Source organism: Paroedura picta, chromosome 4 (genome assembly GCF_049243985.1).
Source record: "Paroedura picta isolate Pp20150507F chromosome 4, Ppicta_v3.0, whole genome shotgun sequence".
Taxonomy (NCBI): domain Eukaryota; kingdom Metazoa; phylum Chordata; class Lepidosauria; order Squamata; family Gekkonidae; genus Paroedura; species Paroedura picta.
The window spans coordinates 85,544,065-85,571,721 of NC_135372.1; the positions used below are offsets into that span (position 1 = coordinate 85,544,065).

Genomic DNA, 27,657 nt, shown 5'->3' on the forward strand with positions numbered 1-27,657 from the left:
ATCCGCAAAAAGCGCTTCGTTGTAGCGCTTTCAGGGAAATCCCAAAAAGTGGATTCACCCTCCGGAAAGCGCTACACTCCTGCAACCAATCTGCAACACTAGCGGGAAAGTTCTGTGCATTACCATTTTTGCGGTTTCTGCCAAGTCCCTCCCCCTGGCTCTCTCCTCTGATCTTCCAGCGAAGCGATCGCCATTTTTTTTTCTCCGAGCGAGCAGAGATCAACGCACTGGCAAGCCTTCATTTACCTAGTGAGGCTTCCCCGGCTGCAGTCCCTCTGTTTAAAGTCACCAAGCACAAGCATCGCAGAGGTCCGTTTGCTGGTTTATTTTCACTTTATTTTTCACACTGTTTTCGGCCGAAAATCACGCCCGTGATGTGGGGGGGGGTTTCACTTGGGGGGAGCGTGGCAACAATGAAACGGCAGCTCAAACATCACCTGCTAGCTGGATGGGTCTCTCCGTTGCAACGAATCAACGCATATTCGTTGCAACAGGTGTTTTTTTTTTTTAACCTTCCTTAAAGGGAAAGGGGCTGTTTGGGAGCATGATAACAGCCGCCCATTGGCTGGTTGACGGCCAGGGGCGGGACACAGCTCAGCAATAGCGCTTCCTTTCTAGCGATTTTTGCCGAGACCGGAACCCTGTGGGAAACGATAGAAACGCAACTGGATTCCACTACAAAGGAAGGTATGCATAACGACGAATTCTTCCTATCCTCTTATAGTCAGCTATGAAAGCACAGTAAAATATCTGTCCTCACATTTTCTTCAGTTTACATTTTATTCCAATACTCAATAAATCCCTTCATTGTTCACATAATCTCTTTGTGTAAGAGATCTGCTTTCTTAACACATGCCAGTTTTGTCCACCAGCATACTAAATCATCACATTCTGAGCCAAAGTTGTACTGAAGATACTCAGGAGGCGTTTATATCTAAGTATTTCCATAAAAGCATTCTTGCTGCCAGAAGAAGCCCCGAAGACTCACCGAAGGGGCCTTTGCTGCCACGGGTGAGAGAGCGGCAGAGGACGCTGGCTGGGGGAAAGAACTCCCAGTCCCAGCACCCCTTGTGTGGCACGCTTGGTGCAACACAGAAGGGGGCGGGGCCAAACGAGCGGGCTAAAAGGAGCGGCCTGAGGCGTTTCGGCCTCTTCCCGCTCCTTTGGCCCCAGAGAATGCGAAACCCTCCCACTCTCCCTGTTTTTGGTTGAAATACACTTATGTTTAAAAGAAAAGAAAAGAAAAGGGACAGGAGGGGAAGAGTGGATATGTTATATTATTGTTGTGTTGCAATTTATTGTCACAGCCGGCGGAATTGGGGCATGGGAAATGGTCAAGGATGGGGCGGCTAAGCTTGCGCGCTGGCCTCCCCTAGGTTTGGGGGTTCCCTTAAGGAACTGTGTGGATGCTAAAGCCTGATTGAAGGATAGCATTTCTGGGAGGCAGGATAACCCAACAGAGGCGGACGCCCAGTAGGGTTATTCCATTTTGCCTCCTCCCAATTTCAGCCTGCCATCGTGTCTGGACCATGTGGCCTGCAGGGCCAAGGTGTCCTGTGGAGGGGCAGGCTGCATCGGGCTGCCTTGTGGTCGGCTGACCACAAGAGGAATAGACCTTTTCCATGCTTGCCATGCTCACATTGTGAATAAAGGCTGTGGTCAAAATTTAATGACAAGTTATGTGTCAGTGTCCTTATTAAGCAATCTAAAACCCTGCAAAGCAACAAAATTTCTCAACCAGTATGTTTCTTTTTCGAGTTGTCTTCTGTTTGCTAGAACAAAGTCAGCATTGAATGGCAAGTTATCTTATTTTTCACAATCTTGTGGATAATATCACAAATCTCCTGCTAGTACCTTATTTTAACTTTTGACTTCTGGTTGAACTAAGAGGAAACTCTTTTCTTTTTTTTTTGTCTAACATTGATTTTCTGTTCTTTTGCAGACTGTGCCACTTCATATGCATCATTAACCAAGTCTCTGTGACCTGCAGTAAGTATTTTTAATATCACAAGTACAGTCAAGAAAATTTCAAATTATGATAAAGAAGATGCCAAATTGTGCAATATGTTTTGCATTTGTATAGTTGTAAATGTAAAGAGCCCCGTCTTATCCCCACACAAACACACACAATCCCCACTTGGATATGTATAATTTGAAAAGACATTTTGTGTGGTTGGGAGGTGGGAAATCCCTCCTTTAATCGGGATCAAAATGGGGAAAGCTGGGCTGCACTTGAAGTGCCATTTCAGAAAAGTGGGCATGAATGGTCTGCTTTGTGTCCTTAGCTTTGATAGATCAGTTTCTACACTGATAGACTTGTTAATCTTTCCAGTGTTGCTTTTTCAAAAAAGACAAACAGAATGGATAAATGCAGAAGGCCAACCACATCCCCTCCCATAGGAAGTCTCCCCGCATGGGCAGTTCTTCCAGTTAAAGAAAACAGCAATCTTTATTTACAGGGTAAATCATTTTGACTTATCTAGAAAGGGTTGCTCATAGCTGAGTGACAGTTTCCCCCTGTTGCACAGTAAATGGCTGACTGGGAAAATGTTTTCTTTCCCACCATGCAGAAACAACCAACCAAAAGGGGAGAGGGGGAGGGATAGACTACATTTTTATAATAGACTGTTAATGTGCTCCAAACTGACAATTATAAAGACCTGTGTTTGCCACTCCAGGCAGGCAACCCATTGCAAGAAATCTGAAGCTCTACAGGGATTACTGGCTAAGTACATTGACTAGACTTTAGATCTTTCCATTTTAAAGAGTACAGGACCCTTTAAGGCTATTGCCCATGAAACTGTGCTGTTCCATTAAAACCAAAAAACACACAGCTATTATGTACAGGATTTCTTTCCACAACCACATCCAGTTGTGTCAGTTTTTAGCTTAAGAAATTGTTATGGAGTGAGAGCTTATTAAATATCCTAAAATACCAGAGCAAATACATATATTTCCATACTTACTAATGTGATGGCTGCTTAATCCATCAGATCCATTAAAAACAGTGTAACCTGAATCTGGGTTGACTAGGGACTTAAAACTTTATTTTTATTGTCAGGGCTCAGTCCAGAGCATATGAAGCCAGCATTCACATTAGAAGGAGGATATGGCAAATACTGTCTGTCTCTTCCATCTACCCATCTTCCAACTTACCATTTTGGTAAGTAGCACTGCTACTAATCAGACCTCTTCCTTGTGTCTCTCCTGGCATATGTCCAGACTATGCTACAAACTGAGGAGCTAAATGGAGTTAAGGGCTTTATATAATAGGCAGCAAAGGATATGTACTGCAACCATTAACACAAAGAGAAAGAAGCAGACGAGAGCCAGCCAGATGAGATGCAAAGATCAGTAATGAGGGAAGATCTGATTTTGTGGGGAAGAGAAAAAAACTGCTGGAGCAGAACAAAGTAGAGCATGGGAGGGGACAGAGTTTAGCCTGTATATGCCATTAAAAAAATAGAACCTTACACTCTACCTTAGACATGAACCAGTAGATTCATACATAAAGATGTCCATATCTATTTTATTCATGTCCATTACTTTATTTTTTGCATTACCAACCATTTATTGTGATTGGTAGCATAACCAGGTTATATTGACCAGGGCTTGTGCCCTGGGTGCCACTTGGGAGGGTGCAGGAGAATTCCCCATGCCTTCAACTGGCTGTTGACACTGGCTGTCTCCAGCGCCTGTCATCACTGGCTGTCATCACTGGCTGTCATCATCATCAATGCCATTGAGCAACAGCCAGTCACCCTGGGAAATGGTGGGCCACTGTTATCACATAGGCAGCAGGGGTTTCTCCCAACTCATGGCCTCCCTTGGGTAGTCAGCGCTCCAAGTGCCTGCTGCAGGGTTGGCTGGCAAGTGCAGGACCACTCTGTGCCCATCTCTGAGGAGGAGGGAGAACCAGTGAGCAGGCTCCCTCATGACAGGCCAATCAGGTCTCCTTCCCTATCAGAATTGTGGAGACAGAAATAAGTGGCACATTATCCCAGAAATCAGAGGTAAGGCATGCCCCCAGTCCTGCCCTCTGCATCACCAAGCCCTGCCCACCTGCCCCAGGTGTCCAATAGACTAGGTTACTGTGTGTGATCAGTCCATAAATGGGAATTCTTAAAGCTTCTGTCTGTGTGAAATTTGATTGACAGGACAGAACCCTTTGGAGAAAGGATACAATAGTAATGATTATTTTTATTTGATTTTATTATTGAATGTATAGACCGCCACTCTGAATGCAGCCGGCTTGTGGCAGTTTACATAAGATATAAAAACAGCTTAAAACCCGGTTATCTTAACTGGAAGGGGATGGGGTGGCAAATGTAGTTCACTGATCAACAAGGTAAGTCTGCTTCCTGGCAAGTCATATCAAATGGATAATTAATTTCAATATTTGTCATATATGTTTCCGGCTTTTTCTCTACCTTTCTTCCAAAGAGTCTTGCAGTTTATCTCATTATACCTTCATAGCAAACCTTAGGACAGACTGGTGGTGGTGGAGGCTGATGAGACAGCAATGTTGAAAGACAGTGACAGCTAAGGTTGCAAACTCTGTGTCGCAAAATTCCTGGAGATTTGGAGGTGGAGGCTAAAAAGAGTGTGGTATGGGGAGGGGCTTCAGTCCACGATCCAAAGCAGCCGTTTTCTCCATGGGAATTGATCTGTATTGCCTGGAGACCAGTTGTCATTCCAGGAAATTTTCAAGCTCCACCCTACGGTTGGCAAGTGTAGCGCCAGCTCAGACTTGTCCCTGACTTTCTTACAAACTCAGTATACATCACTGCCTGTATTGCTGCTCCATTAACATACTGACAAGCCACTTTCAATGATGACTACAAGTCCCCAAATGAAAAGACTATCTCACTAGTATGTAGTTCAATAAGTAGTTCCTCCTTCAATGGCAATGGAGCTGTGATAAACTCATTTGATAGAGCTGCACAACATCTACAACAAATATATATCTTAATAATTTAACTTCCCATTCAAACAAATGTTTCCAGAAACAGTTCTGATTTCTAAAATGCAGGTCAAACATATAAGTGTTAATGGGCTTCTCTGTGGGTTTTTCTGCAATTTCACCTCTGGTCAGGTATGTGCACAGGTGGGTTTTTTTATTAGAAAAAGCCTAATGGAATTCCCATAATCTTTAAACCGCCCGTGGCGCCATGGGCGCCACGGACTAAATAATTCGTTAAGGCCTGCCGAGGCGGGATGTGTCCGTGATGAGGAAGGGTCCGGATTGGACCCTTCCTCACGACAGACAATCGGAGGGACCAATCGGCAGGCGCAAAGCGCCTGCCGATTGGTCCCTCCGAGTCCCAGCTCCAGGAACTGCGAGCCGCGCGCAGCGCGGCTCGCAGTTCCTCCCGGCCACCGACCCAGTTCCTCCCGGCCACCGACCCAGGGAGCCCCCGGCAGTCGCGCGAAGCGCGGCTGCCGGGGGTTCCTTGCCTGGCGGCCTGGCGCGGTGAGAGGCGCGAAGCGCCTCTCGCCGCGTCAGCCCGCCGCCAATAATAGAACCTCGCCAGCCAACCAACCAACCCTCCCCAGACCCCTTCCCAACCCGCCGCCGCTTCCCGAGACAACAAAACCCACCCAGCCACACACTCCAACACCCACCCGCCGCCACCCAACCACCCAACCCTCCCCAGACCCCTTCCCAACCCGCCGCCGCTTCCTGAGACAACAAAACCCACCCAGCCACACACTCCAACACCCACCCGCCGCCACCCAACCCCCCAAACCCTCCCCAGACCCCTGCGCTACCTCCCGCCGCTTCCCAACAAAAAACAACCCACCCCGCCTCCCACCCGCAGCCCGCTCACCCGCCCACCCTCCGCAAACCCCTTCCCGACACGCCACAACGCCCCAAAAACCATCTGCCGCCTCTACCCCAGCCCCTGTCCCCACACTTCTTAACCCCACACCAACTCACCCTTCCCCCGGCCGCTCCCTGCTCCGCACTCACCTTCTGCCGGGCCTCCTGCTCCCTCTCCCTTTCTTCCCTTTGTCCTGCTCGCCACGCCGCCAGCCAGCGCGGCTTGCCCGCTGGCCGGCAGCCCACGTGAATGAACCAGGCATGCGCGGACTCACGCGCATGCCTGGTTGCTTGCCCCGACGCGCCGCCCCTGCCCCTAGCTCCAGCACGCATGCCCAGACTCCCGAGCATGCGTGCTTCCCTTCCCCATCGCCTGCACCACCGGACCTCCAAACCGCGCCGCTTACCAGCCTGTCCCCACCAGCTGCTCTGCGAGCTCCCAGGTACGGAGCCCTGGCACTATGCCTGCTCTCTGCCCATTTTTATAAATGGGCTTTTTTTTCTAGTTTTATAATAACAAAGTAACAGGATGAAATTTGAGACATGGGCCCTTCCTACAGATCTCTACAACAGGTAAGAAAATAAACTGGAATCTGTTTGAATTTTTTTAAATGATTTTGCTTTGACCAGCAATGGTGTAATTTCTGTTAGTAGTCAATCCTGTAAGGACAACCCATTAAAGGTGTTAGAAGCTGCAAGTTTTACTGTCACATTTGGTTGGACTATGAAGAATTACAGAAGCATGTTGGTACTAATTAAATGTGTTCAATGGAAAAGTGTTTTATGTATGCTTCCACTTTCATTTTTTCCTATGTTGCTTTTTTGCAATAGTCACTTAAGGACCTATATGCCCAGGCTAATTTCTAGACATTGGCTGTGATCCAGTGAAAAGCTATGCAGGTGGAGGAGATGACCAGCCATCTAGCCAACTTCTTCAGCTTTATTCAACCATTCCCATTGTCAAAGAGGCAGGCAGTTACCAAAGATATTTGTCTCATTAGCAGTGGAGTCACTACAGCAGACACAGCAGGCCTAATTCTGCCTGCAAACATGATTCTCCACAAAGGTCATCTAGCTTGCCTTTGGATGCCCTGATAAACACAGTTCAAGGTCATCCCATCTACCAAGCTTCTTTCTCTATGCCAATCAGATGGCTAGATATTTTATATAATCTTTAAATACTTTAATCTGGTAATTGAAGCTGAGAACAGACAAAGCAGATCTTTGTACAAACCTGAAAAGGGCCCCAGATAAACGTGAAACAAAAAAATGGGGCAGAGTTTTAAAAGTTGAACATTATTTTTTTTTAAAGCATCTGTAGTTTTCAGTAATAAATTCCAGGTGGGGATCACCCAGATTAAAACTGCTCTCCAAATGACATAGATCAGTTTCCCCAGAGAAAATGGCTGCTTTGGAGGATAGACTGTATAGTATTATACCCTGCTGAGGTATCTTCTCTCCGCCTTCCCAAGGCTCCACCCCCAAATCTCCAAGAATTTCCCAACCTGGGGCTGGCAACCCTAATGGGGGAATTAATCTTTATAGCTGGGAGATCTGTTGTGATTCCAGACATTTCCAGGCCCTAAATACAGTTTGGCAACCCTAGAAGGGGATAAGGAAGCAGGAAAGGGGGAGGAATTATGGCATTTTAGAAAAAGGAAAGAGGAAATGGGGGGGGGAGAGAAATGAGATGCCTCTCACAAATCCTTGCAGGTTCCCATTTGTATTAGATATAATAGTCCTGGGGATTGTGGAGAGACACCAGCATTCATTCTTCCCATACCCAAACAGATGTCTGGCATTGTCAAAATTGAATGCAACAACCATCTGTTAGAGGTGGTATGCATGGCATTGATCCAACAAGGATGCCCCAGTCAACAATCCCAAAAGCTTAGCACATGATTCTTTAATCCTGAAGATTCCTTAATGTTCATTTATTTCAGACAGACCAGCAAAGTGTCTTCTAGAACCATATAACTAACCATTTTATTACATGGCATAAAATTTTCATGAGTCAGATGCATATAGTGGGACACAACTGACAGTCTGAAATATATGTAGGTTAAAAAATTGTCCATGTGAAGGGTAATAAAATTAGAAAATCAAGCAACACAGAAAATAGATATTACTATGTAGAGCAGTGGTCCGCAACCTTCTTGAGGCTGCGGACCACGCGGCGGGGAGGACGATCAAATGGGAGAAGCATTAAGACTTCTGTTCTAACAGCCTTTGATGGAATGATTGGCTGTTAAGTGGTCAAGGAATCTGCGTTTTCTGGCTCTTCGAAGGTGGTGAAAGTAAAAGACATTCTCAGCATACTATTTTGTTTTTTTAATATAGCATGTACTATTTTTATTTATGAAGAATTTATTTTATTTTGTACCACATTAGTAATGTATAAACATTAGTGAATATTTCTTTAAATGCATGCTGTACCTTGATAGCCTTCATAAACATCCGCTTGCTTGCTTGAAAACAATGTCAAAAAAGGTGTTTGATCTGAAGTCATAAGCACTGCAAAAAATGGAATTACAAAATTTAGGAAACAGTATAGTGAGACCAAGATCACATTTAAAAATAGTGTTAGATTACAGCCCTTTATAAAGCCATCCTGTGCTCCATTATATTACAACCTTATTCCCTTTATGGATATGCAATCATATATCCCAGGATCAAGATTAAATAATTCCTTAATTGTTTTTCAAAGTGGTTAAGCAAGTGTGCAGAATTGAGCACTAACTGGAATCAGTCTGTGCAATCTTACTTTTGACACAGGTCTTCTGCTTTAGGTGGATTTCAAATGAGATGGGGCCCAAAGGAATTTGCATCATGTTCAGGACTGCAGCTCCAACCTAGACATGCACTATTAGGTCCTGATGGGGCTCTGTCTTGAACTGCTGTTTCAGTTGCTGCTGTCAGACACACAAGCACTCACCACAGCAAAACATGCTTTGTGGGCTGCATCATCCCAAGAGTAGTTGGCGAGAATCTATACAGAAACCACTCAGCCTTAGCAAAGACAAATATACACTGTAACTGGCTGTGTGCTGGCTACCCTGGGTAAACTCCATGGAAAAACAGTCCTTATGCGGATGTTAATTCCCTTCCTAACCTCTTCCTTTTGTTGAAATATTAAACAAAAATAGCTTCTTTTATGTCTGAGCCAGTAGGAGCAGATTCATTGCCAACAGAGTTCTACAGGCATGAATCAGGTGATGGAAAGATCAGGTTAGCCTAAGGCTGAGAATGCACTAGCAGAACTCCCTCACAGATCTTTGTGTTTTCTTTCCATTAGCTTGGTCCTTTGTTTACCATATGCTTCACACACCTATCATTGTTCATCCTCTTTTATATTATATAAATATATTTGCCACCAAGTTGCAGCTGACCTATGGTGACCCTGTAAGCTTTTGAAGGCAAGAGACATTCAGTGGTGGTAGCCTCTGTATAGCCACCCTGGTATTCCTCTGTGGCCTCCCATCCAAATACTGGCTAGGGCTGACCCTGCTGACCTTCTGAAAACTGGACAAGATCAGGCTAGCCTTACTTATGGACTTTTCCTTCTGGGCATTTCTCTTTAATTGGAAAAAAGTCAGCCAACTGCAAACTAGATGTATCATATTTGTGTGAACTTTTCTATATATTGCTAATTTCCAAAGGTACACAACATCTGGAAAAATCATTATAATCTCTAAGTTGTGATATTACACATGTTGTACTCATACCTTGGACACCAACAAAATTTTCAAGATATAAGTCAACGCTGAGAGTCAACGCTGCTTCTAAGTAAAAGTTATGAGTCTCAAAAGCTTATTATCCCCAAATCTTGTTGGTCTCTAAGGTGCTGCTGAACCTGAATCTAGCTCTTCAACCACAGACTAAGATGCCTGAAACTCTTTTGCCCTTAGATTGCTCAGAAATAGGTGCAAATAGTGCTTTGAAAAGTATGTTTGGTTTTGTTTTGTGGGACAACACATTGCCTTTGTCCTGGAGACTACTTGACTCTTTGAGCTGTATTTGGAACACATCTTCCTACAGGGAGGCCAAATTTTGAAAGAGGGAACTTTGACGGCAGATAAATGGGAACTTCCCATAATAAAGTCTGGAAGCTACTGAACTCTGTGAGTTTCACGGAAGATGCATTTTATGTGCCATATTAGACTGCATGCCAATCAATTACAGCATGGCCTGTATAAACACATCATGTGAATTTTGACAAGGAGCTGGGGTGAAGCAGGGTGTCAGGGTAAAACAGAGGATAATAAAACCACTTTAAGATTTATTTCTCTAAATTGGAAACTTCATGCTTACACCTGACTAAATCATCAGCCTGAAACTTTAGCTTGACTCCCACAGCAAAAGTCTGAAACTTTATCCCATCTTTGTTTAACAGAGGCCAATCAAGGCAGCCTAATGAATTCTGCAGATGGCAACCCCAGGCCTCATTTGGCGGTGTAAATTCTACTGGGCTTTATCAGACTTGTCTTAGAATGTACCCATCTTATTTTTAAGTCCTCCTGGAGGAACTTAAAGGTCTAACTCACATATATATATTTTCACCTTCCAGCCTGGCAGTAACTGCAGCATCTTGCTTGTCAAAGCTTCATGTGGAACTGCAGACATGGTGTTTGTTATTCTCCATTAGCTGCAGCCTTCATAAATTCTGACAAATATTAAACAAGCATGGCAGGTGGTCAACAAATGGGCTGTGTAGACAGCAAATTGCTTTTCTGGAAGCTGCAGCACACCCTCTTGAAACTCCATCACTAGGCCTTGTCTTATTTTTGTCAGGATAATCCCAATTGTCATTTTACCAAGAGTCAGCAATTCTCCTCCTGAAGTGCAAGTTGTCTTTTTTCTCTCTCCTATCTCTTTAAAGTGTACCATAAGGAGTTGGTTAAAACACAATAAATCAACAGTGAAATGTGGGTAACAACCTTCTCAGAAAAATCAACATGAATTGCGTTCCTGTTGGGAGTCTTCTGACAGCCCTGTTGAAGTCTTAGTACTTGTAGCCAGATTTCTACAAGCAGCAGGGAGCACCCCCCCCCTCTTATTTTCCTTTCTCTCTTCCTTTTCTTTGCTGTTTTGCTATGCTTGAAAATCAGTAAGCAGGGCCTTGACCCTGCCATAACTTTTAGGTATCATTCACAAGCCCTTTGAATCTCTTTCACTCTAAGTCTTTTAAAACACACACAAAACACTCTGCAGGGGAAAAAACAATCTTGATTCAAGATGTGTTAAACTTGTTTCCAACAATATTCCCTGACAGGCAAAATCAAATTAAAAGATGAATGTGTGGCGTGTGTAGAGTTTGCAGCTCTGGAGACTGCAGAAAATGTAAGGGAGTTGGGGTTAGCTGAGGTAGAAGTGAAGCAGGAAATACTTAAAAAGAAACCATCTGGTGCAAGAAGGTGCTAGAGATTAATTTGTGAAATTACATTCATGTAGAAATAATTAATAAACAAAACTGTTTCCCAGGGTTTTTTTTTTTTTTTTTGGCTGTGCTATAATTTTTCCCTTTTGGCTCTTGTTTTCAAGCACTAGGCTGTTTTGTGCAGTCCTTTTTGTGCTACAGGTTTTCCCTTCAACTGACTCCTCAGGCTGTCTAAATTGGGTGATTAAAATTTCGGACGGCCTCCAGTTTCCCCTCAGGACTGTATTTAATATCTGTAAAACTGCCACTTTGTCTTGCCAAGGTAAACATCATCGCATTCAGTTCAAAGGTGAGCAGGCTTAAATGTTTCCCTTTGCCTGAAAGGAATCTGTCTTGGGACTCTGCACACCAGGCCTGAGGGAGGCGAGGGAGCGGACCAGCTCCACAGCATGGTGGCCAGCGCTGCATCTGTGTACACAATGCTCACTTCTCCCACACAAATACTAAAAATTTCTCATTAAAAATTATTGCTATGTCAACATGTGGGGCCACCAGCCCCTGATCTGGAAAAGAAGTTCTGGGGTTGGATGGATGGGTGTTCTCCTCCCCTTCTTTCCCTTTTGTTCCTTCTCTGGGAAAGCAGCTCAGTAGGAGGGAAGAAAAAAGGATGTAAGACTGTGGATCTCTCCCCCTTCATGCAGGATAATATTCCACCCCACTTACTTGTTATTATTCATTTATTTTAAAAGCTTGTACCCCAAACAGTTCCAAACACATAGAAATACAAAGAATCAATATCAAACAAATGTCAGAGGCCCGGGATAAGTAAAAAATACAATCAAATTGGAAAATATCCATTATAGTCAAAAAAAGTGAACATGGGAATCCTCCAAAAGATGGAAATTTAAAAGATACGTCTAGAAGCAAGGACACATGGTACCAAACTGGCCTCCAGCACAGTCTCTGTCCGGCTGCTGAAAAGGCCCTGGTCCCCATGTCCCTTGTACTTTGTACATCAGAGAAATATGGATTATGGCATCCATAGAAGATCTTAATAAGCAGATGGTTATAATAACTTGAGGCATTTTTAATCTCATGCATAAATATTAAATGTTTATTTTTTTCATGTTTTATCATTTGTCTTAATCAAAATAAGGTAAATAAAGGCCTACAGGCCTCATGGCAACCCCAGTTTATTCCAACTCCTTGCCACAATAGCTAACAGACATAGGGCCTTTTCGCACAGGGATCTTTGTTGCAAATTGTTTGCGGAATGAAAAATCGCCATTTAAAATAGTGGAATTCGTCGTTATGCATACCTGCCTTTGTAGTGGAATCAGTTGCGTTTTTTAGCGTTTCCCACAGGCTTCCGGTCTCGGCAGAAATCGCTAGAAAGGAAGCGCTATTGCCAAGCTCGTCCCGCCCCTGGCCGTCAAGCAGCCAATGGGCAGCCGTTAGCATGCTCCCAAACAGCCCCTTTCCCTTTAAGAAAGGTTTTTTTTTTAAAAAAAACGACCCATAGCAATGAATCTAGGTAGATTCGTTGCTACAGAGAGACCCATCCAGCTGCCTAATGTGAGCTGTCGTTTGATTGTATGATCATTTGCACGCTGCCTCGAGTGATAAAAAAAAAAATCCCCCCCCCTCTCACGGGCACGATTTTCGGCTGAATTTATTTGTAAAAAATAAAGGGACTTTATTTCAGCAAACGGGCTTTTCAGTTGTTTGTGCTTAGTGACTAAAGGTGAAGGACTGAAGCCAGGGAAGCCTCTAAACAGAAAGAGGCTCGCCGGTGCGTTTATCCCCGCTCGCTCAGAGAAAAAAAAATGGCGATCGCTTCGCCGGAAGTTTGGAGGAGAGAGCCAGGGGGAGGGACTTTGAAGAACCAGCAACAATGGTAACGCACAGATCTTTAGCGCTACTGTTGCAGATTGGTTGCAGGAGTGTATCGCTATCCGGAGGGTGAATCCACTTTTCTGGATTCCCCTGAAAGCGCCACAACGAAGCGCTTTTTGCTGATTGGTTTCAGGATTGTTGCAGATTGTCTACGACGTCGTGGGTTATGTCAAATTAGTAGCGTTTCCAAATAGCAACCATTCTGCTACTTTGAAGCCGTGCGAAATGGCCCATAGTTTTAACTGTTATGAGGCTTTGAAAGCATAATGATCTATCTTCGAGCAAACCTCTCTAAAACAAAATAATCTAGTCATGATGGTGATTATGATGATGTAGTTCCCATGTTTTTAAAGAAAACAAGATGAAATTTGTTGAATTTTTTTACTTGGCAGTTTTGCTTAAAACAGGTACCTAATCCTGCACAAATTATCTTCTCTTGCCCTGACTGTGAGAAGGTTGTATGCAATGAGACAGTGTCATGAAATAGCCATCATCACTGACAGAACTAAGCTTAGCTTGCAAACATACTGAGCCAAATGACACTGTTGTTGTTTTTACTCAGCTTGCTTTCCACACAACAGCTGTAGTAATGTCATATTAAAAGCCTGTAGGGGGCAATTCATTTCATGCCATTGTCTCAAGCTGAATCAGGCCCTTGCAAACTTTTAAAATGACATTCCACACAGCTGCCATGTGGCTGCGGGAAAAGTTAGTAGGATTCAGGAAAACAAAACATATTATAGTCTTGAGTCAGTTCAGCCAGTTAGTTCCTATCCTCTTTGCCATGACCAATAGATTGAACTGCAAATATAACATTTTCAAGTTTGAACTGCAAATATAACATTTTCAAGTTAAAATTATAGTCCTTCTGACAGAGACAAATCAATTTGGTATGAAAGCTGATTTATCACTGTAGGGTCTGTTAGAATCTGGGAGATAAAATAGCCTGCCACACTATTAAAATATTAAAGATGTAACCATCAGCTGATATGCAGTACATTTTAATTTACCTGATTTCTGATCCATCTAAATATGTTTATCAGAAGTTCACACCTGCCCACAGGAGAGATCAAGTGTAGACTCATTTCCAGATGACACATGGAATCTACTTGCCTGACACCTGGATACATCATGTACATTGTACTAGTTCCTGTATAGCTTTCTGCCATTATGTTTCCCCTGTAAAAGTAGTTGATTGCAGTGTCTGTTGTGGGGAGAGGAATGGGAAGGCAACAGTAAGCTGCTTTGAGCCTCCTTCGGGTAGGGAAAAGCGGCGTATAAGAACCAACTCTTCTTCTTCTTCTTCTACAATTTAATATTGTAGAAGAAAGGGTCAAACATTCCCACCTTCAAAGCCATGGCCACTTCCCCAGCTGCTGCTGCTCATCCTTTAACATGATCTGCTCATCCCTTAACATGATCTGTTCATAGATCTCTCTGTTTCACCAGTCATTAATGGATGACTATAATTATAAACTTTTGTGTGGAGAAATGCACTCTGCTTTGGGCTATATCACACTACATCGCATGCCCACATTTATTCCAACAAGATTAATGTTTGGACAGGAAATATGACAGCAGTTAGTTCTAAGCACCCACAATCCATTGATGGCTCTCACAAGCATACAGTACTTATGGCTTAGTTTATTTCTAACCAGCAGAGAGCAAATAAAGGACCTTTATACCCAGATAGGGATGTGACAACTGGGAGGTAACCAAGGTTTGGAAATGCCAAATGTTAGATTATATCACTTCCTGGAAACGACAGGAAGGGAAGAGTTGACCCATGGTGGCAGAAAGCCAGAGGATTAAATTCCCTGGATATGAGGGGGGGGGAGTCCATTTTAAAAAGTCTGTTCTGAAGGAGCTCTCACACTTGGACTCCATCTTGATGGCTGTCATTAGCATGGGGAATTAACATAGACAGTCCAGATAAACACTCATGGTAATGAATGCCTGATAGAATGCTGTAAGAGTAAAAAGCCTACCCTAGAATAACAATAGTAAGGCTTTGTTTTGCAAAGAATAGAAGATTGCATATATGCATTTTTACTTTGTAATCTCGCTTGATCCATTGCTGCACAAGAATGTGTGTGTCTTATTATTTTGAATGCTGGAAGGAAGGTGGTTTGTCAACAGATCACCTGGGAGTGCACAAATGAGGTTAATATCTCTTAAGGCTAGTCAGAGCAAAAGCATGAGGCATATGCACTAGGTAAAGCCTAGAATGCTGGGAGTGCCAGTCCTCTTAACATGAAATACTCTAATCTACCAGCTAGTGACTGGACAGATACTCAGAGAGAAGTAAAGTGCCCTTCTGGCAGTTGGGTCACTGCTGAACAGAGACCCAAAATGAGCACTGAGTGTCTGTACCACCTGGGACATCTAACCTAGAGGCATTTTTGTTTCCTACACCCTAGACTCTGATGTAGTACTATATTAATTGGGTGAAAATAATACCCAGAAATGTTTTCAGACTTGTAAAATAAAATTCCATTTAACATTTTTCCCCAGACTGGATTTTTTTTTCATTTCCCCATAATTGATGGAACTGAGCTGAATATTTTCTATTTAAAAAAATCAGCTATTTAAAGGCATGTTACTGTGCCAGAGCTAAGGGATGGGAAGGGCTCTGGAAAGACAAATGGGAATGTTCAGAGTGGTGAATAGTAGCTGCTTATACTTGGAGTTATCTCAAAAGATAGCTTCATTGTGGGAGGTCAATTACATCATTAAATGTTCGTTTGATCCATTATACCTCCATTCCATGATGCTGTGAGCTCGTTCCAGGTAACATAAAATTTGAATGATCTTGATGTAATATAATATGTCAATAAGTTACAAAAAAACTTAACTTACTTTGAGGTCAGGGTCTCACACAGAGTTAAATTCAAATAGTGGATATTTAATCCAAATTATAGGCCTTTGCAACAGCTGGGTTTATGCCTCTAATACCTTTTAAGTGCCACTTTTACTGTACCTTTTATTAGCAAAAGTTAAACATATATAAACTTCACAAACACAGAAATAAATAAATATGTCTCTAACCTACATGTAGACCATTATTCTCATATGCTAAGGAACAGAATAGAATGTTTGAATATAATAACATATGCCAATATATTTTTTTCTGAGATCACAGTATTACTCTTTCAACACCCATATTAATGATTTCCAAAGGAAAGACCACTGTGAAAATACATTCCTGGCTGCCTTATATACCATACATCTCCTGTATAACAGGAGCCACTGGAAAAACCCAGCGTGGAAAGACCACACATTTCTAATCCAATACTTAAACTTATGTCTACACATGATCCGGAGCATGCTCACGCACACATTCTCCTTCAGTCCTACATTGTGTGTTTCCACATGTGTATCTGTAAATTATATAATCCCTTTTCTTCCCTGAAATAGTATATGAAGCTGTGCAGCCAATTCTTTTAACATCTTGAAAGGCTTAACAAACATTTTTTCTAAATGCCAAAAGATTCGGGGCAAACCAAACCACCTTTAGCAGACTATTCTATAGAGCAGGAGTGGCCAAACTGTAGGTCTTCAGATACTGGCATGGGTTCATGGGAATTGTAGTCCATGAACATCTGGAGAGCCACAGTTTGACCATATCTGCTATCGAGTCATGACTGTCACCAAAAATGCCTGATATCAGGCAGTGGCAGTTTGTGCCATCCAGCATAAAATGATAAGAAAGTCTTGCTGAGAGGAATGAAGAGGATACATGGTTTCATACTGGGTCTTTCAGATAGGTTGACCTGGACCATAACTGGTAAAAAAAAAAACAGTCTAAATTTAATCCAGAAAGAATTTAAGCAAAGGTGATTTACCCCAGTCAAAAAATGACCAGCCATGTTTTGGACTAGTTGTAGTTTTCAGATAAACTTCAAAGGTAGCCCTGGATAAAACAGGTTACAACAGTCCACTCTTGAAGTTAAGGGTCAACTTAAATAGAACTGCTTACTGCAAAGATAGAGGGGGGGAAAGAATCCAGAAACTGGCTGCTATCTAATGCACAGGACAGAAAGGCCAGGCTGGCAGCAGCAGGGCAGCAGGGCTAATCCCTGCATGCACACAATGACACCATCCTGGGCCCCTCCTGACCCAGGCCAAATTCAGGGCCTTGGATGGCCCACAGCAAGGGAACATGGATTCCTCCACGTTCCCTTTGTTGCCATGGTCGCCATCAGAGGCTAGTACGGGGCGGGCCCGTGCACACAGGAAAAGCCTGGCTTGGAAGGCCCAGTTCCTCACAATGCTATGGTGGCCTGGGAGGGACCTGATCAGCCCCACCTGGCTCTGCAGCATTGCATGGTGCCATGGAGTCGACTGGGGCTTTGTGCTCACTTTTGCAGGAACTTGGGATCACAGTCTCCCTCAACCCCACCTTCCTGTAAAATGAACCCCCGCGGCCACCACCACCACCTCGCAGTGGAACCATTCCACTATGGTGGTGTTCCCCAATGGAAAATTTTTTTTGGCGTGGGGCTGGTCTGTCACCAAAGCAGCACACCAATGTGCGCCACTTTATTGTGTACCCCATAAACACCGCCATTGCTGTGCATAATCAGTGTAATGTCTAGCTGATGAGAGCAATTAAACTCTTGGCAAGCTGGCTTAATGTTGGAGCAGGAAACGGGATTTTAGAGTAAACAAAGGTTTAGGATGAGATTGAGAAAAGTCTGCAGCCACTATTTAGCAATACAATGATTGGGAGGGGGAGAATGTCAGGAAGGGTGGATGGTCATTGTCTCGATGAAGATTTGTGTGTGACGCACAGTTTCCATGTAAAAAGGCATATTCTCGGAACTGAGTCAGTTGGCTACTGGTACTCCCAGAGTGCCCTGGGGTGGTGTCCAGCTTCCCTTGCCTAGACCAGTGTGGGTATCAGTGGCAGGACACATAGCACCAGTCCATCCATGTAGGCTCTTGCCCATGATAACATTCCTTCCTGTTTTAACTATTGCTTTTGTTTTCTACTAAATTTTTCAAAAGCTTGTTCTATTGTTTTTGATTGCTTGCCATTTTGAGGATCTTCAGCTGGGTACAAAGGCAACATAAAAATATTTTAAATGCATAAATATGAGGATTTGAGACTAAAGAACCAGGAGCAGAGGTTCCCACTTGGTGAAATGTCCCTAATGAAGAGTTCCTGTTATGTCATCAGTCTGATTCCACTCCATATTCCCATATGCAGAAACAAGATAAATGCTACACTGATCACTCTCAACTCGATGATCTCAAGGATTGGGCAATGTAAATATAATCCTGTACCCTTAACACATTCTTCAGTGGAAATCCTTGATAATCCCTCTGAAATCAGTGGTACAACAGATACACATAGACAGCTGTGTTAGGTCAGCACTTAGAAATGGAAATATTTCTGCTCCTAAGAGCAGTTGAAAATGTATTTGTATTATAAATATAGGGAGGTACAGTTTCAATCTGAATTTTATGGGGAACTGGCTTTGAATGGCTGCATTTTCATGGTTGGACAAACAGAAATTAAATACCATTGAGGCTGAAAAGCTGTTTAAAAATGACTATAGAGAGTTGCTTCATGTTTATATATAGTGAACTGCAGTATGAATGGAACATGGGTAATATCTAGACAAACAACAATATGCAAAACATTGGCAGAAGATCGGGTTTGGTGCTAGAAGTAAAAAAGAAACATACCTTCAATTCAGAAATATGTAAACAGTGTTTAGGAAATATTTTTCTAGATAACAGTATTATTTTTATTTATTTATTTTGCATTTATGTTGTTGTTAGGTATGAAGTAGTGTTCGACCCATCGCGACCCCATGGACAATGATCCTCCAGGCCTTCCTGTCCTCTACCTTTCCTCAAAGTCCATTTAATTTTGCACCTACTGCTTCAGTAGTTAGACTAAAAGATGTGCATTTGTCTATAAATGTTATCTGTGCCTTGAACATCAACGACATCTAAGTATCTCCAGAGAATATTATCTGCTGTCTCTTCTCAGTTAAGTCTTCCAGGAGCAAATTAATATACATAGTACCTACCATATATAGAAAATAGCATAAACCAGGGCTCCTAAACGTGGTGCCTGTAGATGCCAACTAACACTTTATTCTGGGTTCACCAAGTATTTTTAGAAAAATGGGCAGGGCTAGGTAAAACTTTGGCCAAGCTAGGCTCATAATTGAGCATTAAAGGCTTGATGGTCTTGGCACATTTTTAATATGTTGCTTTGGATGCTGCTGCTGCCATAGTAAAAGGAACTTTGCTGTGTGATTAGAGGTTAACTGCAGCAGCCATTTTGTGGCTGTGCCTACCACTATATCAGAATTCCAAAAGTGCCTGCAGGCTCAAAAAGGTTGTGGACCCCTGGTCTGCATTTTTGCAAGTTAGCATTCTGAGATCCCTTAGAGTAGCTCCACTAATCATCTATCACGCTTGCCAACTCTGGGCAGGGAAATTTCTGGAGATTTGGGGTAGAGTTTGGGAAGAGCAGAGTTTGGGGACTAGGACTAGTTTGGGGAATAGAGGCTAGTAGGGCTGTGGAGGATGAGGAGATTCTTATATGTCGCTTTTCTCTACCCAAAGGAGTCTCCAAGCAGCTTACAGTCGCCTTCCCTTTCCTCTCCCCACAGCAGACACCCTGTGAGTTATGTGAGACTGCGAGAAACCACTACACCGAGCAGAGCTCTTCTGCCAGGCATTTGATTGAGGCAAGGCCAGGGAGATCTGGTCCCTCCCTGTATAGGCCCAGTAGGCACATGCCTGTCATCTGTGGATGGTCACCTTTCCTGAGGACAATGGTGGTTTTTCTGTGGATTTCTGGGGCCTGTTGTCATCGGCCAGAGCTGAGTGGGGGAAAGAAAATAGTTTAGGTCTTCCACCATTATTGTTGATGGCTATTGTTTCTTGTGTTCTATGTGATTTTATGTATTTACTAGGGGCAAAGCCCGTTGTATCCAGGAATACAACGGGCGCTAGAGCTTGGCGGTGGGAAAAGGAAGGGGAGGAGTTGCCCAGTCCGTAAGGGCATGGGGTTGAATATGAGTGTTGTGTGTGGAGAGATGGGTGTCAAGAACTTGTGGTTTGGAATGTTTGTTGAATGTGGGAAAGGACTGACCTTTGGAAATTGTGGCATAGTGGTTACAGATGAGCTTTCCAGAGCCATATCTTCAGATATGTAAAGGGAAAATCAGACTGGAGACTCTTCTTAGGGGGAAATTACATGGCAACCAATTCCTCCCAATTCTGCATTCAATGTCATTTCCCTTCTTGTGTGAATTAGGCCACAGACACTGAAATGTACCCCTACCCTAATCCACATGGGGTAGTCACAGTACACAAGTGTACGCCCTGCTTCTTCTGTCTCAATTTTTTTACTGTTGATAAAATGTTATGTGCCCACATGCTTCTTTCATGGTTGCTCCTTAGAAGAAGAGCTGGATTTTTGTACACTGCCATAGTACCCAAAGGAGTCTCAAAGTGGTTTACAAACACCTTTTCCCTTTGTCTCCCCACAATAGACAATCTGTGAGGGATATGGGGCTGTGAGAATACTGGAAATGGCCCGCAGTCACCCATTAGACCTCAGGTGTCTCAAAGCATTTTCTAATTACCTTCCCTTCCTCTCCCCGTAGCAGACTCCCTGTGATGGATGTGGGGTAGAGAGCCTCACTTGGAAGATGCAACCCTAAGAGGAAGTCTCTTTGTGCACAGCAGTCTTGACCTTAGGTTTATGCACACCTAGGTAATGTAGAATTCCAGAACATACACCTACACCAATCTGGAAACCTTACCTCCTCTCTGCAATGATTTCTTGACCTGAAATAGGTCAGAAGGTGCTAGGTGGCTGTGGGGGCATTGTATCCCAATGAGGTTTAGGGATGCCAGCCTCCAGGTGGGGTCTGAGTAGCCCCTGGAAGTACAGCTCATCTCCAGGAAGTTTTGCTTTATTACAACTAACAAAACATTTTAAAATTCTCAATAAGATTAAAAATAGTTTCAGAAAATTTCAAAAGCTCATTCTACCCCTTTCCACTCCCCCCCCGCCCACCCTTAACTCTTAATGCCAAATGCCTGGAAAAAAATTAAAATATATATTCACAAGTTCTGTAAATTTAGAGAAGCTGAAGAAGCAGTTCTACAAATGATGTAAGGCCACAGAGAATGTCTTGCCCCTACCCGCCTCACTTAAGAGGGTGGGGAACATGCAACTGAGGTTGATTTTAATTCTTGGATAGGTTCCTACAGGAGGAGGCAGTTCTTAAACTACTGTGGCCCAAACCATTGAGGGCTTTTAAAATGTTCTCTTATATACAGGGATCTTGCTGAAATTTCTAGTTATCAAATGGTTCTCAGTCACAGCAAGTGCAATATTATAATGGATACGTTCACAACACAAAGTGTGCATATGTCAACATTACAAGCCATACCAGAACTCTCAGAACACAAGGGTTGTTTTTTAAAATGCTTAGCATAAAAACTCATAAGTGCCAAGCCACTTTTGAATCAAGCTGAGGTACCTTTGTTGTCCTAGAAATGCTTCTAGTCTAAACTGAAAGAAAAATGTGTTTAAAAAAACAGACTGCTGTTCTCCCATCCCTTGTGTTAAATTAGATTTCTATCACTGCCCACGTCTCTTATATAGCCACTGGGACAATATTGCAGATGCCATTACAGTGTTCAGGAATCATCTAAGTACGCAAGGACAGGGTGCACTCTGAAACAGCCCCCTCCCATTTGATGATCTAGGCTAGGGGTGGCCAAACTGGCTCTCCAGATGTCTATGGACTACAATTTCTATGAGCCCCTGCCAGCACTGGAGAGCCACAGTTTGGTGACCACTACTGCTAACACCATTTGATCCTCAGAAAATGTATTTTTTTTAAAAAATTCCTATGCATGCACATTCATTTCACTGGTTGGTGAGGGTTACCTTTAGAACAGTGGTACGATTTTATTGGGGGGGAGAAGTCGCATCTTTATAATTTTTGGTGCAGTGTCCTGGTGCATTCTGCAAAAGAACTGCTGAATAACATTGTTAATATATTTAATAGAACCCAGCAAACCCTACATTTTTCTGCAGATCTTTTTATATATTCCATCTTAAAATCTGAATTGACTTTTTCTTCCCCACTATTCCATCTCTGAAACAAAACATTTGTAATTGTTTCATAACTTTGGACTTTGTTCAAAAGGCTTCTCTCCAGTTGAAGGTGTCAATGTTGCTTTGTTAAGCCCTTTGCCATAAATTAAGTTCACTCTGGTGTCTTTCTGATATGATCTTCTTTCTACGAATCATTTTTATCTTGGTCCAGTCCAATTTCCAATTGACAGCTTGGTGCATTGAGGAACAGGCATGAATTATTAATGGTGACAAGTCTCTTTTATCCAACAAGTTATCATTTGTTTCATTTCCTATTATTTTCTACCCCACTGGCTACTTTGGGAGGCTGAATCAAGAATGCAGTAACCTATATAAACAGAACTTACATGGAGTCATTATGAATCCATTCTGGATCTTTTCCTTATTCTCCTGCTTAGATTGTTATATGTATGCTGTACTCATACTAAGCAAACTACTAAGAAAATTACTTATTGAAGATTAAATACAGTATATCCGTGGTAGACAGCCAAGTCCTGACAAAATGAAATTAGAAGTCCATATTTTTGCATAGCTGCAGGGTGATGCAAGTTAATGAGGTTAACTTACCATCAGTTCTGGGGGAGAAAGTTAGCAAAGCTAAAACTGCTGTCCTGCGATTGAGACACCAGCAAAATGATCCAGAAGAAAACAATTGTGAAGTCTTTCATCTGCTCCATGGCAGTGTTATCCTGTAATTTTTGGCTTCCTTTTTCTCACTTCTCAAAAACCCGTGAGCATATTTCCCAAGCTAGGGGGGCATTAAATTTGTCTTTTGCAATACTGCCAAAAGTGATTCAGAAGGGGGGGGGGAGCAAGATAAGAGTTCCTCAAAAGGGTACTTAGTTCTTTCTTGTTCTTTGCTCCCCTCTTTTATTGTCAGCACCCAAGCTCTCTTCTTTTCATCATCTCCCATCTCGTTGGTCTGCACTAGGACTACACCAGAAGCCACACTTTGGCTATGAAAAGTTTTACCATGCACTGTTTCATGCCATGTTCTGAAAAATAAGTATACTGTAAGTTGCATATGTGTCTTCTGCCTGTAGGTAGCAAACAAAGTTAAGTGCTGTGAAGTACAATTAGACCATTTCCACACTAGCAATATTGCTAGAATTTGCATTTTTAAAGGGCCAACTTTTCCATCTACTTCTGCACAGAAATCTACCTTTCCAGGCACAGTCCCAAGTTGTCCTCTGACTTAACGTGTGCCTTGGAAAATCCTGGTTAAAGCAATTTTATATTTCAAGGCAGAATCTAATTGAGGGCTGCCCAATGGGGAAATGCATGCTTCCAGGCTTTTTTCCATGCCTGCCATTATGGTGCCATAATGGTGTACTGATTAGGAGTGCGAACTTCTAATCTGGAAAGCCAGGTTCGATTCCGTGCTCCCCCACATGCAGCCAGCGGGTTGATCTTGGGCTCGCCACAGCACTGATAAAGCTGTTCTGACCGAGCAATGATATCAGGGCTCTCTCAGTCTCACAAGGACACATTATGCATGGCTGCCAGGCATTGAGCTGGCATTGTCTACTTACATGGGAGGGAATCCCTCAGAGTATGTGGGCTGCCCTGGTGTAGCGCACGCACACACGCCAAACGCCAGGGCTGGAAAGCCTGGCACACTGCCTGGAGGCAGCAGCAGGGGGGAGTGGGGGAATGGGGGCCCCACTGCAAAATGGCAGGGAGTGGCATGCCGCTCTCCCACCAAGTTGGGGGTGGTGGACTCCCCAGCAAGCTCTGTGGCTCCATGGAGCTGACAGGGGCATACGGTGTCCCTGCAGGGACACTGTAGGTCAGGGGAAGGGCCAGGCCAAAAGGCCCAGCTCTGCCGATTATGCATGGCACTGGCCCGACCCAGCCCCCACAGCATCCCAGGGAACATGGGAAATTCCGCGTTCCCTTGCTGCAGGTCTTCCAGGGCGCTGCACCGGGCCAGGGCTGGGATAGTGGCAGCATCATACATAATTGGGGTTGCTCTGACGCCACCATCCTGGATTTCCTACCCCATGCATAATCAGAAAGGGAAGGTGATTGTAAGCTGCTTTGAGACTCCTTCGGGGAGAGAAAAACAGCATTTAAGAACCAAGTCTTCTTCTTCTTCATACCCTTTTCCTAATTCTCATCCTCTCTCTCTTCCTCCCCCCTTTCCTCTGTTCTGAAAAATCTACCTTTTAAAAAGGGGGTTGATTGCATTACAATGCTGTTTCTAAGGATATTTTTAAAACAGTCTTGCATTGCAGCATTGTAATGCGATAAACTAGACTTTTTAAAAAAACATTCAGTACACTTGGGAGGGAGGCAATCAAGAGTGCAAAATGATGGAATTATGGGGTGCGATGAAAAGAAAGTTGCAAGTAGGCAGCATTTTGCAAAAAAAATGACAAGAGCAAAGTATGATGGGAGATTGCAGAATGCAGACTCAATGCAGACTCGATGCAGAAAGCCTGGGAAATGAGGTTAGTAAAGCCCAAATGTGGAAAGCACAGAGTTGACTTGCAGTATCCAAAAGAAATTCAAAAGAAGCTAAAACAAGTCATGTCCCTTAATTTGGAAATGGTCTGAGTTAAAATAACACATATTATACTCCAGAAATTCACTTGTTTGCTGCCTATAAATAATTCCCCAAGGAAGAACAAATATGAAAACTTCTGAGTGAAAACTTCAATGAATACACATTTTTTTCTTTGTTCATGAGATATACCTTTTCATCTACATATATAATTTGCATAAGATAGGATCTGCCTCTATGCAGGGTATAGGATGACCAAATAGATCTTTTTAACTCTGCAGTTCTATGATACAGTATATAGTCATTAAACTGTTTGGTTGCATCCCCTATATTCTCCACTCCACTTCAGTAGGTTTGACATCTTCCCTTGTTTTCTCCATCAGCAGCCTTTCCCATAGCTTCTTTTTATACAAGAATCTTAGAGATGAAGTAAGTATATTTGCTTACAAAAACCATTAATACAACAATTTCTCATTAAATTGAATCCTGGGGGAACATTGGTGTAATTCAAGGATTTTTTTTTCAAGAACTGATCTGGTTCTAAGAACAGAGAGGCAGATGTGTGAATAAGTAACCCTATAATGCAAGTATAGGGACCCACAGGGTATCATATAACTTTATTGTCAAACACTGAAATAACAAGGCTGAGTAATAAAATCACACAATAGAGTTTCTTTTAATTAAAATCAAGAATATTTTATCTACCTCACTTTAGCTTTAAACTGGAACAGTTCAGAAATCACTGCTGAGTCATGTAAACACAGCAGGGGATACTGTCCATAAACATAGTTACAAGGTATAGCTTGCTGAGCTAGGTCTGGAAATCACAAAAGTTTCCAAATACAGAACAAAGTCCTGAACCTTTTGGTTTTTGTTGTGTGTGTGTGTGTGTTTATTTTTACTGTGGACCAAATATTTAATTCCCATTATGTTTGTGGTTTCAGAGAACAGATAGATGCATTAATGGGGAAGTATAAACATTGCTTATAATTGTTAACAAACAATAAGGGGTATGTCATACAGAAAAGAAAACTAGGTCTGAGTAAAAGTACTGCCATATTAAGATGAACAGTACAAGTTATATGTAGATGGAAAGGCAGATTGTAGATCCACCAGATCTACATTTGTAACTTACAGTAAAAGATGATGAAGAATAAGGGCCAAACTGGTGGGTAGTAGAAAGAGTCCATTTCTGCACAAGGAATTTGCCCTGCCCAGTCTCTCGTTGTTTGTGGGTTTTAATGCTGTTTCCTTGTGACATCAGCAGCAGCCCATAGCTCTCCAGTGGTTGGCGCAAGTTTTCATCCCCATTGTCCCGCAATGAGGAAATGTGGGAGAATCCACTTTCTCTTTCTTGTCTGAAAGAAGAAACATGCAATGGTCTCACTAGCGTTTTGCCTGGCCTCACACCTGCTCTCTCCCCTCTCCATTTCTGGATTGCTAAAAAAAAATTAATGGCACGGTCTGCATTGCTACAGGACGACAAAGCGACTTGCCCATGTATCATCAGTAGAAATAAAATGTACTGCTGTGTTCTCTTCAGTGTGCATAATAATATTGGGAACAGACAGCAACCCTATCTAAAGCACATTCTTGTTTTTGCTTTCTGGTGATAAGGCATGAAAGGGGAAGGGGGGGGCATGTGATGAAGCAGACCTCTCCCTGTTAGAATGGCATCCATGTTCTGTATTTTTAACCTTTATTGTGAACACACAATCATCAGGGTCCAATTACCATAGCCTACCTATCATAAATCTAACTGAACATAAATCAAGACCACTATACAAAGAATCCTGAAAAGAAATGTTGAAAAATGTTTTATTGTTGTTGTATGATCCTGTAGCAATGCAGAAGTGTATTTTTTGAATTAATTTCCAGACTAGGGGAGGGGGGGAGAAGCTTGAATCCCCAAAATCACCACTGCGTGGGGATTGGTAGCTTGCATTGATTGACAACCCAAGGAGCTTGTGAGAAACTGCAGGTTGTCCATGCTTCCATCTTCTCTGCCACCTCATTGGGAAGGGAAAAGCTGCGATAAGATGGTAGGATAATGCGGGAGGTGTCTCCCATCAGGAAGCAGCCAAACACGTGGCTTACAATAACACGTTTGCAAGCAAGAGGCAGAGCATATTGTCCACCTCCATGTGGAAATGGTCAGGAGGATCCTTGACTGCATCTTCCCAGCGTTCCAAAATGAAAATAGCAGCCATTAACTCTTCTCACTCGTGTGGTTTTGTTGCAGGACAGCCAACTACAGGCTGGGAGATTTCTGGAGTCTTGGAGATGGATTCAGGAGTCCGAGTTCAAAGGGGATTTGAGTCCACCTTCCAAAGCCATCGTTTTCTGCAGGGAAACTAGTTGCTGCAGTCTGGTGATCAGTTGTAATTCCAGGACAGCTCCAGGCCCTGCCTCAAAATTGGCAAGCCTACTTTGGTGACTATGTTGAAACCAACCACCTTATACCATTATTATCCGGAAAGAGGAAAAGATCAGCTAAGAGAAAGGTGCCGGTCTTTTATTCCCTTCCAGGACTAATAACAGCTGCGGGAACTCTGTTTGATTAGCAAAACAGCTTGGGAGCAAGTTAAATGCACTATGCCACAGACCCAATCCAAATTACAAGCCCCACCACTGCTATTTTTCTTTTAAAGTGCCAAAAATATTTGTTTAAACATTTCCCTAGAATCACCTTAAATTACATGGAGTCCATCATGGCTATTAAAATATAATAACTAATGCAAGATCCAAGGTCATAGCTGGGTCCATCTATGGGATCCAGGAACAGCATTAGGGAGCAAAGATTAAAAACAAGATGAAATTCATCATAGTGGGAAGCTAGAGCTGAGAATCTAAACAAATTATCAGAGGGATGGTTGCTTAGGTAAATGCTGATCTTGCATGTTGGTGGC

The 27,657-nt window shown here is 42.9% G+C and overlaps 1 protein-coding gene and 1 long non-coding RNA gene across 2 annotated transcripts in view; one reads left to right on the forward strand and one right to left on the reverse strand.

Moving 5' to 3' along the window:
* The first annotated feature begins 1,962 nt into the window (after window positions 1–1,962).
* LOC143835717 (uncharacterized) lies at window positions 1,963–27,085 on the forward strand. Its single transcript, XR_013230325.1, has 3 exons — window positions 1,963–1,989; window positions 3,062–3,163; window positions 26,991–27,085. It is a non-coding gene; the product is annotated as an uncharacterized LOC143835717 (long non-coding RNA).
* FOXD2 (forkhead box D2) overlaps window positions 25,995–27,657 on the reverse strand; it is an 82,002-nt gene continuing 80,339 nt past the window's right edge. The window contains exon 3 of the mRNA XM_077333824.1: window positions 25,995–26,106. The gene's annotated coding sequence lies outside the window, so the exon portion shown is untranslated. The remainder of the gene's footprint in view (window positions 26,107–27,657) is intronic.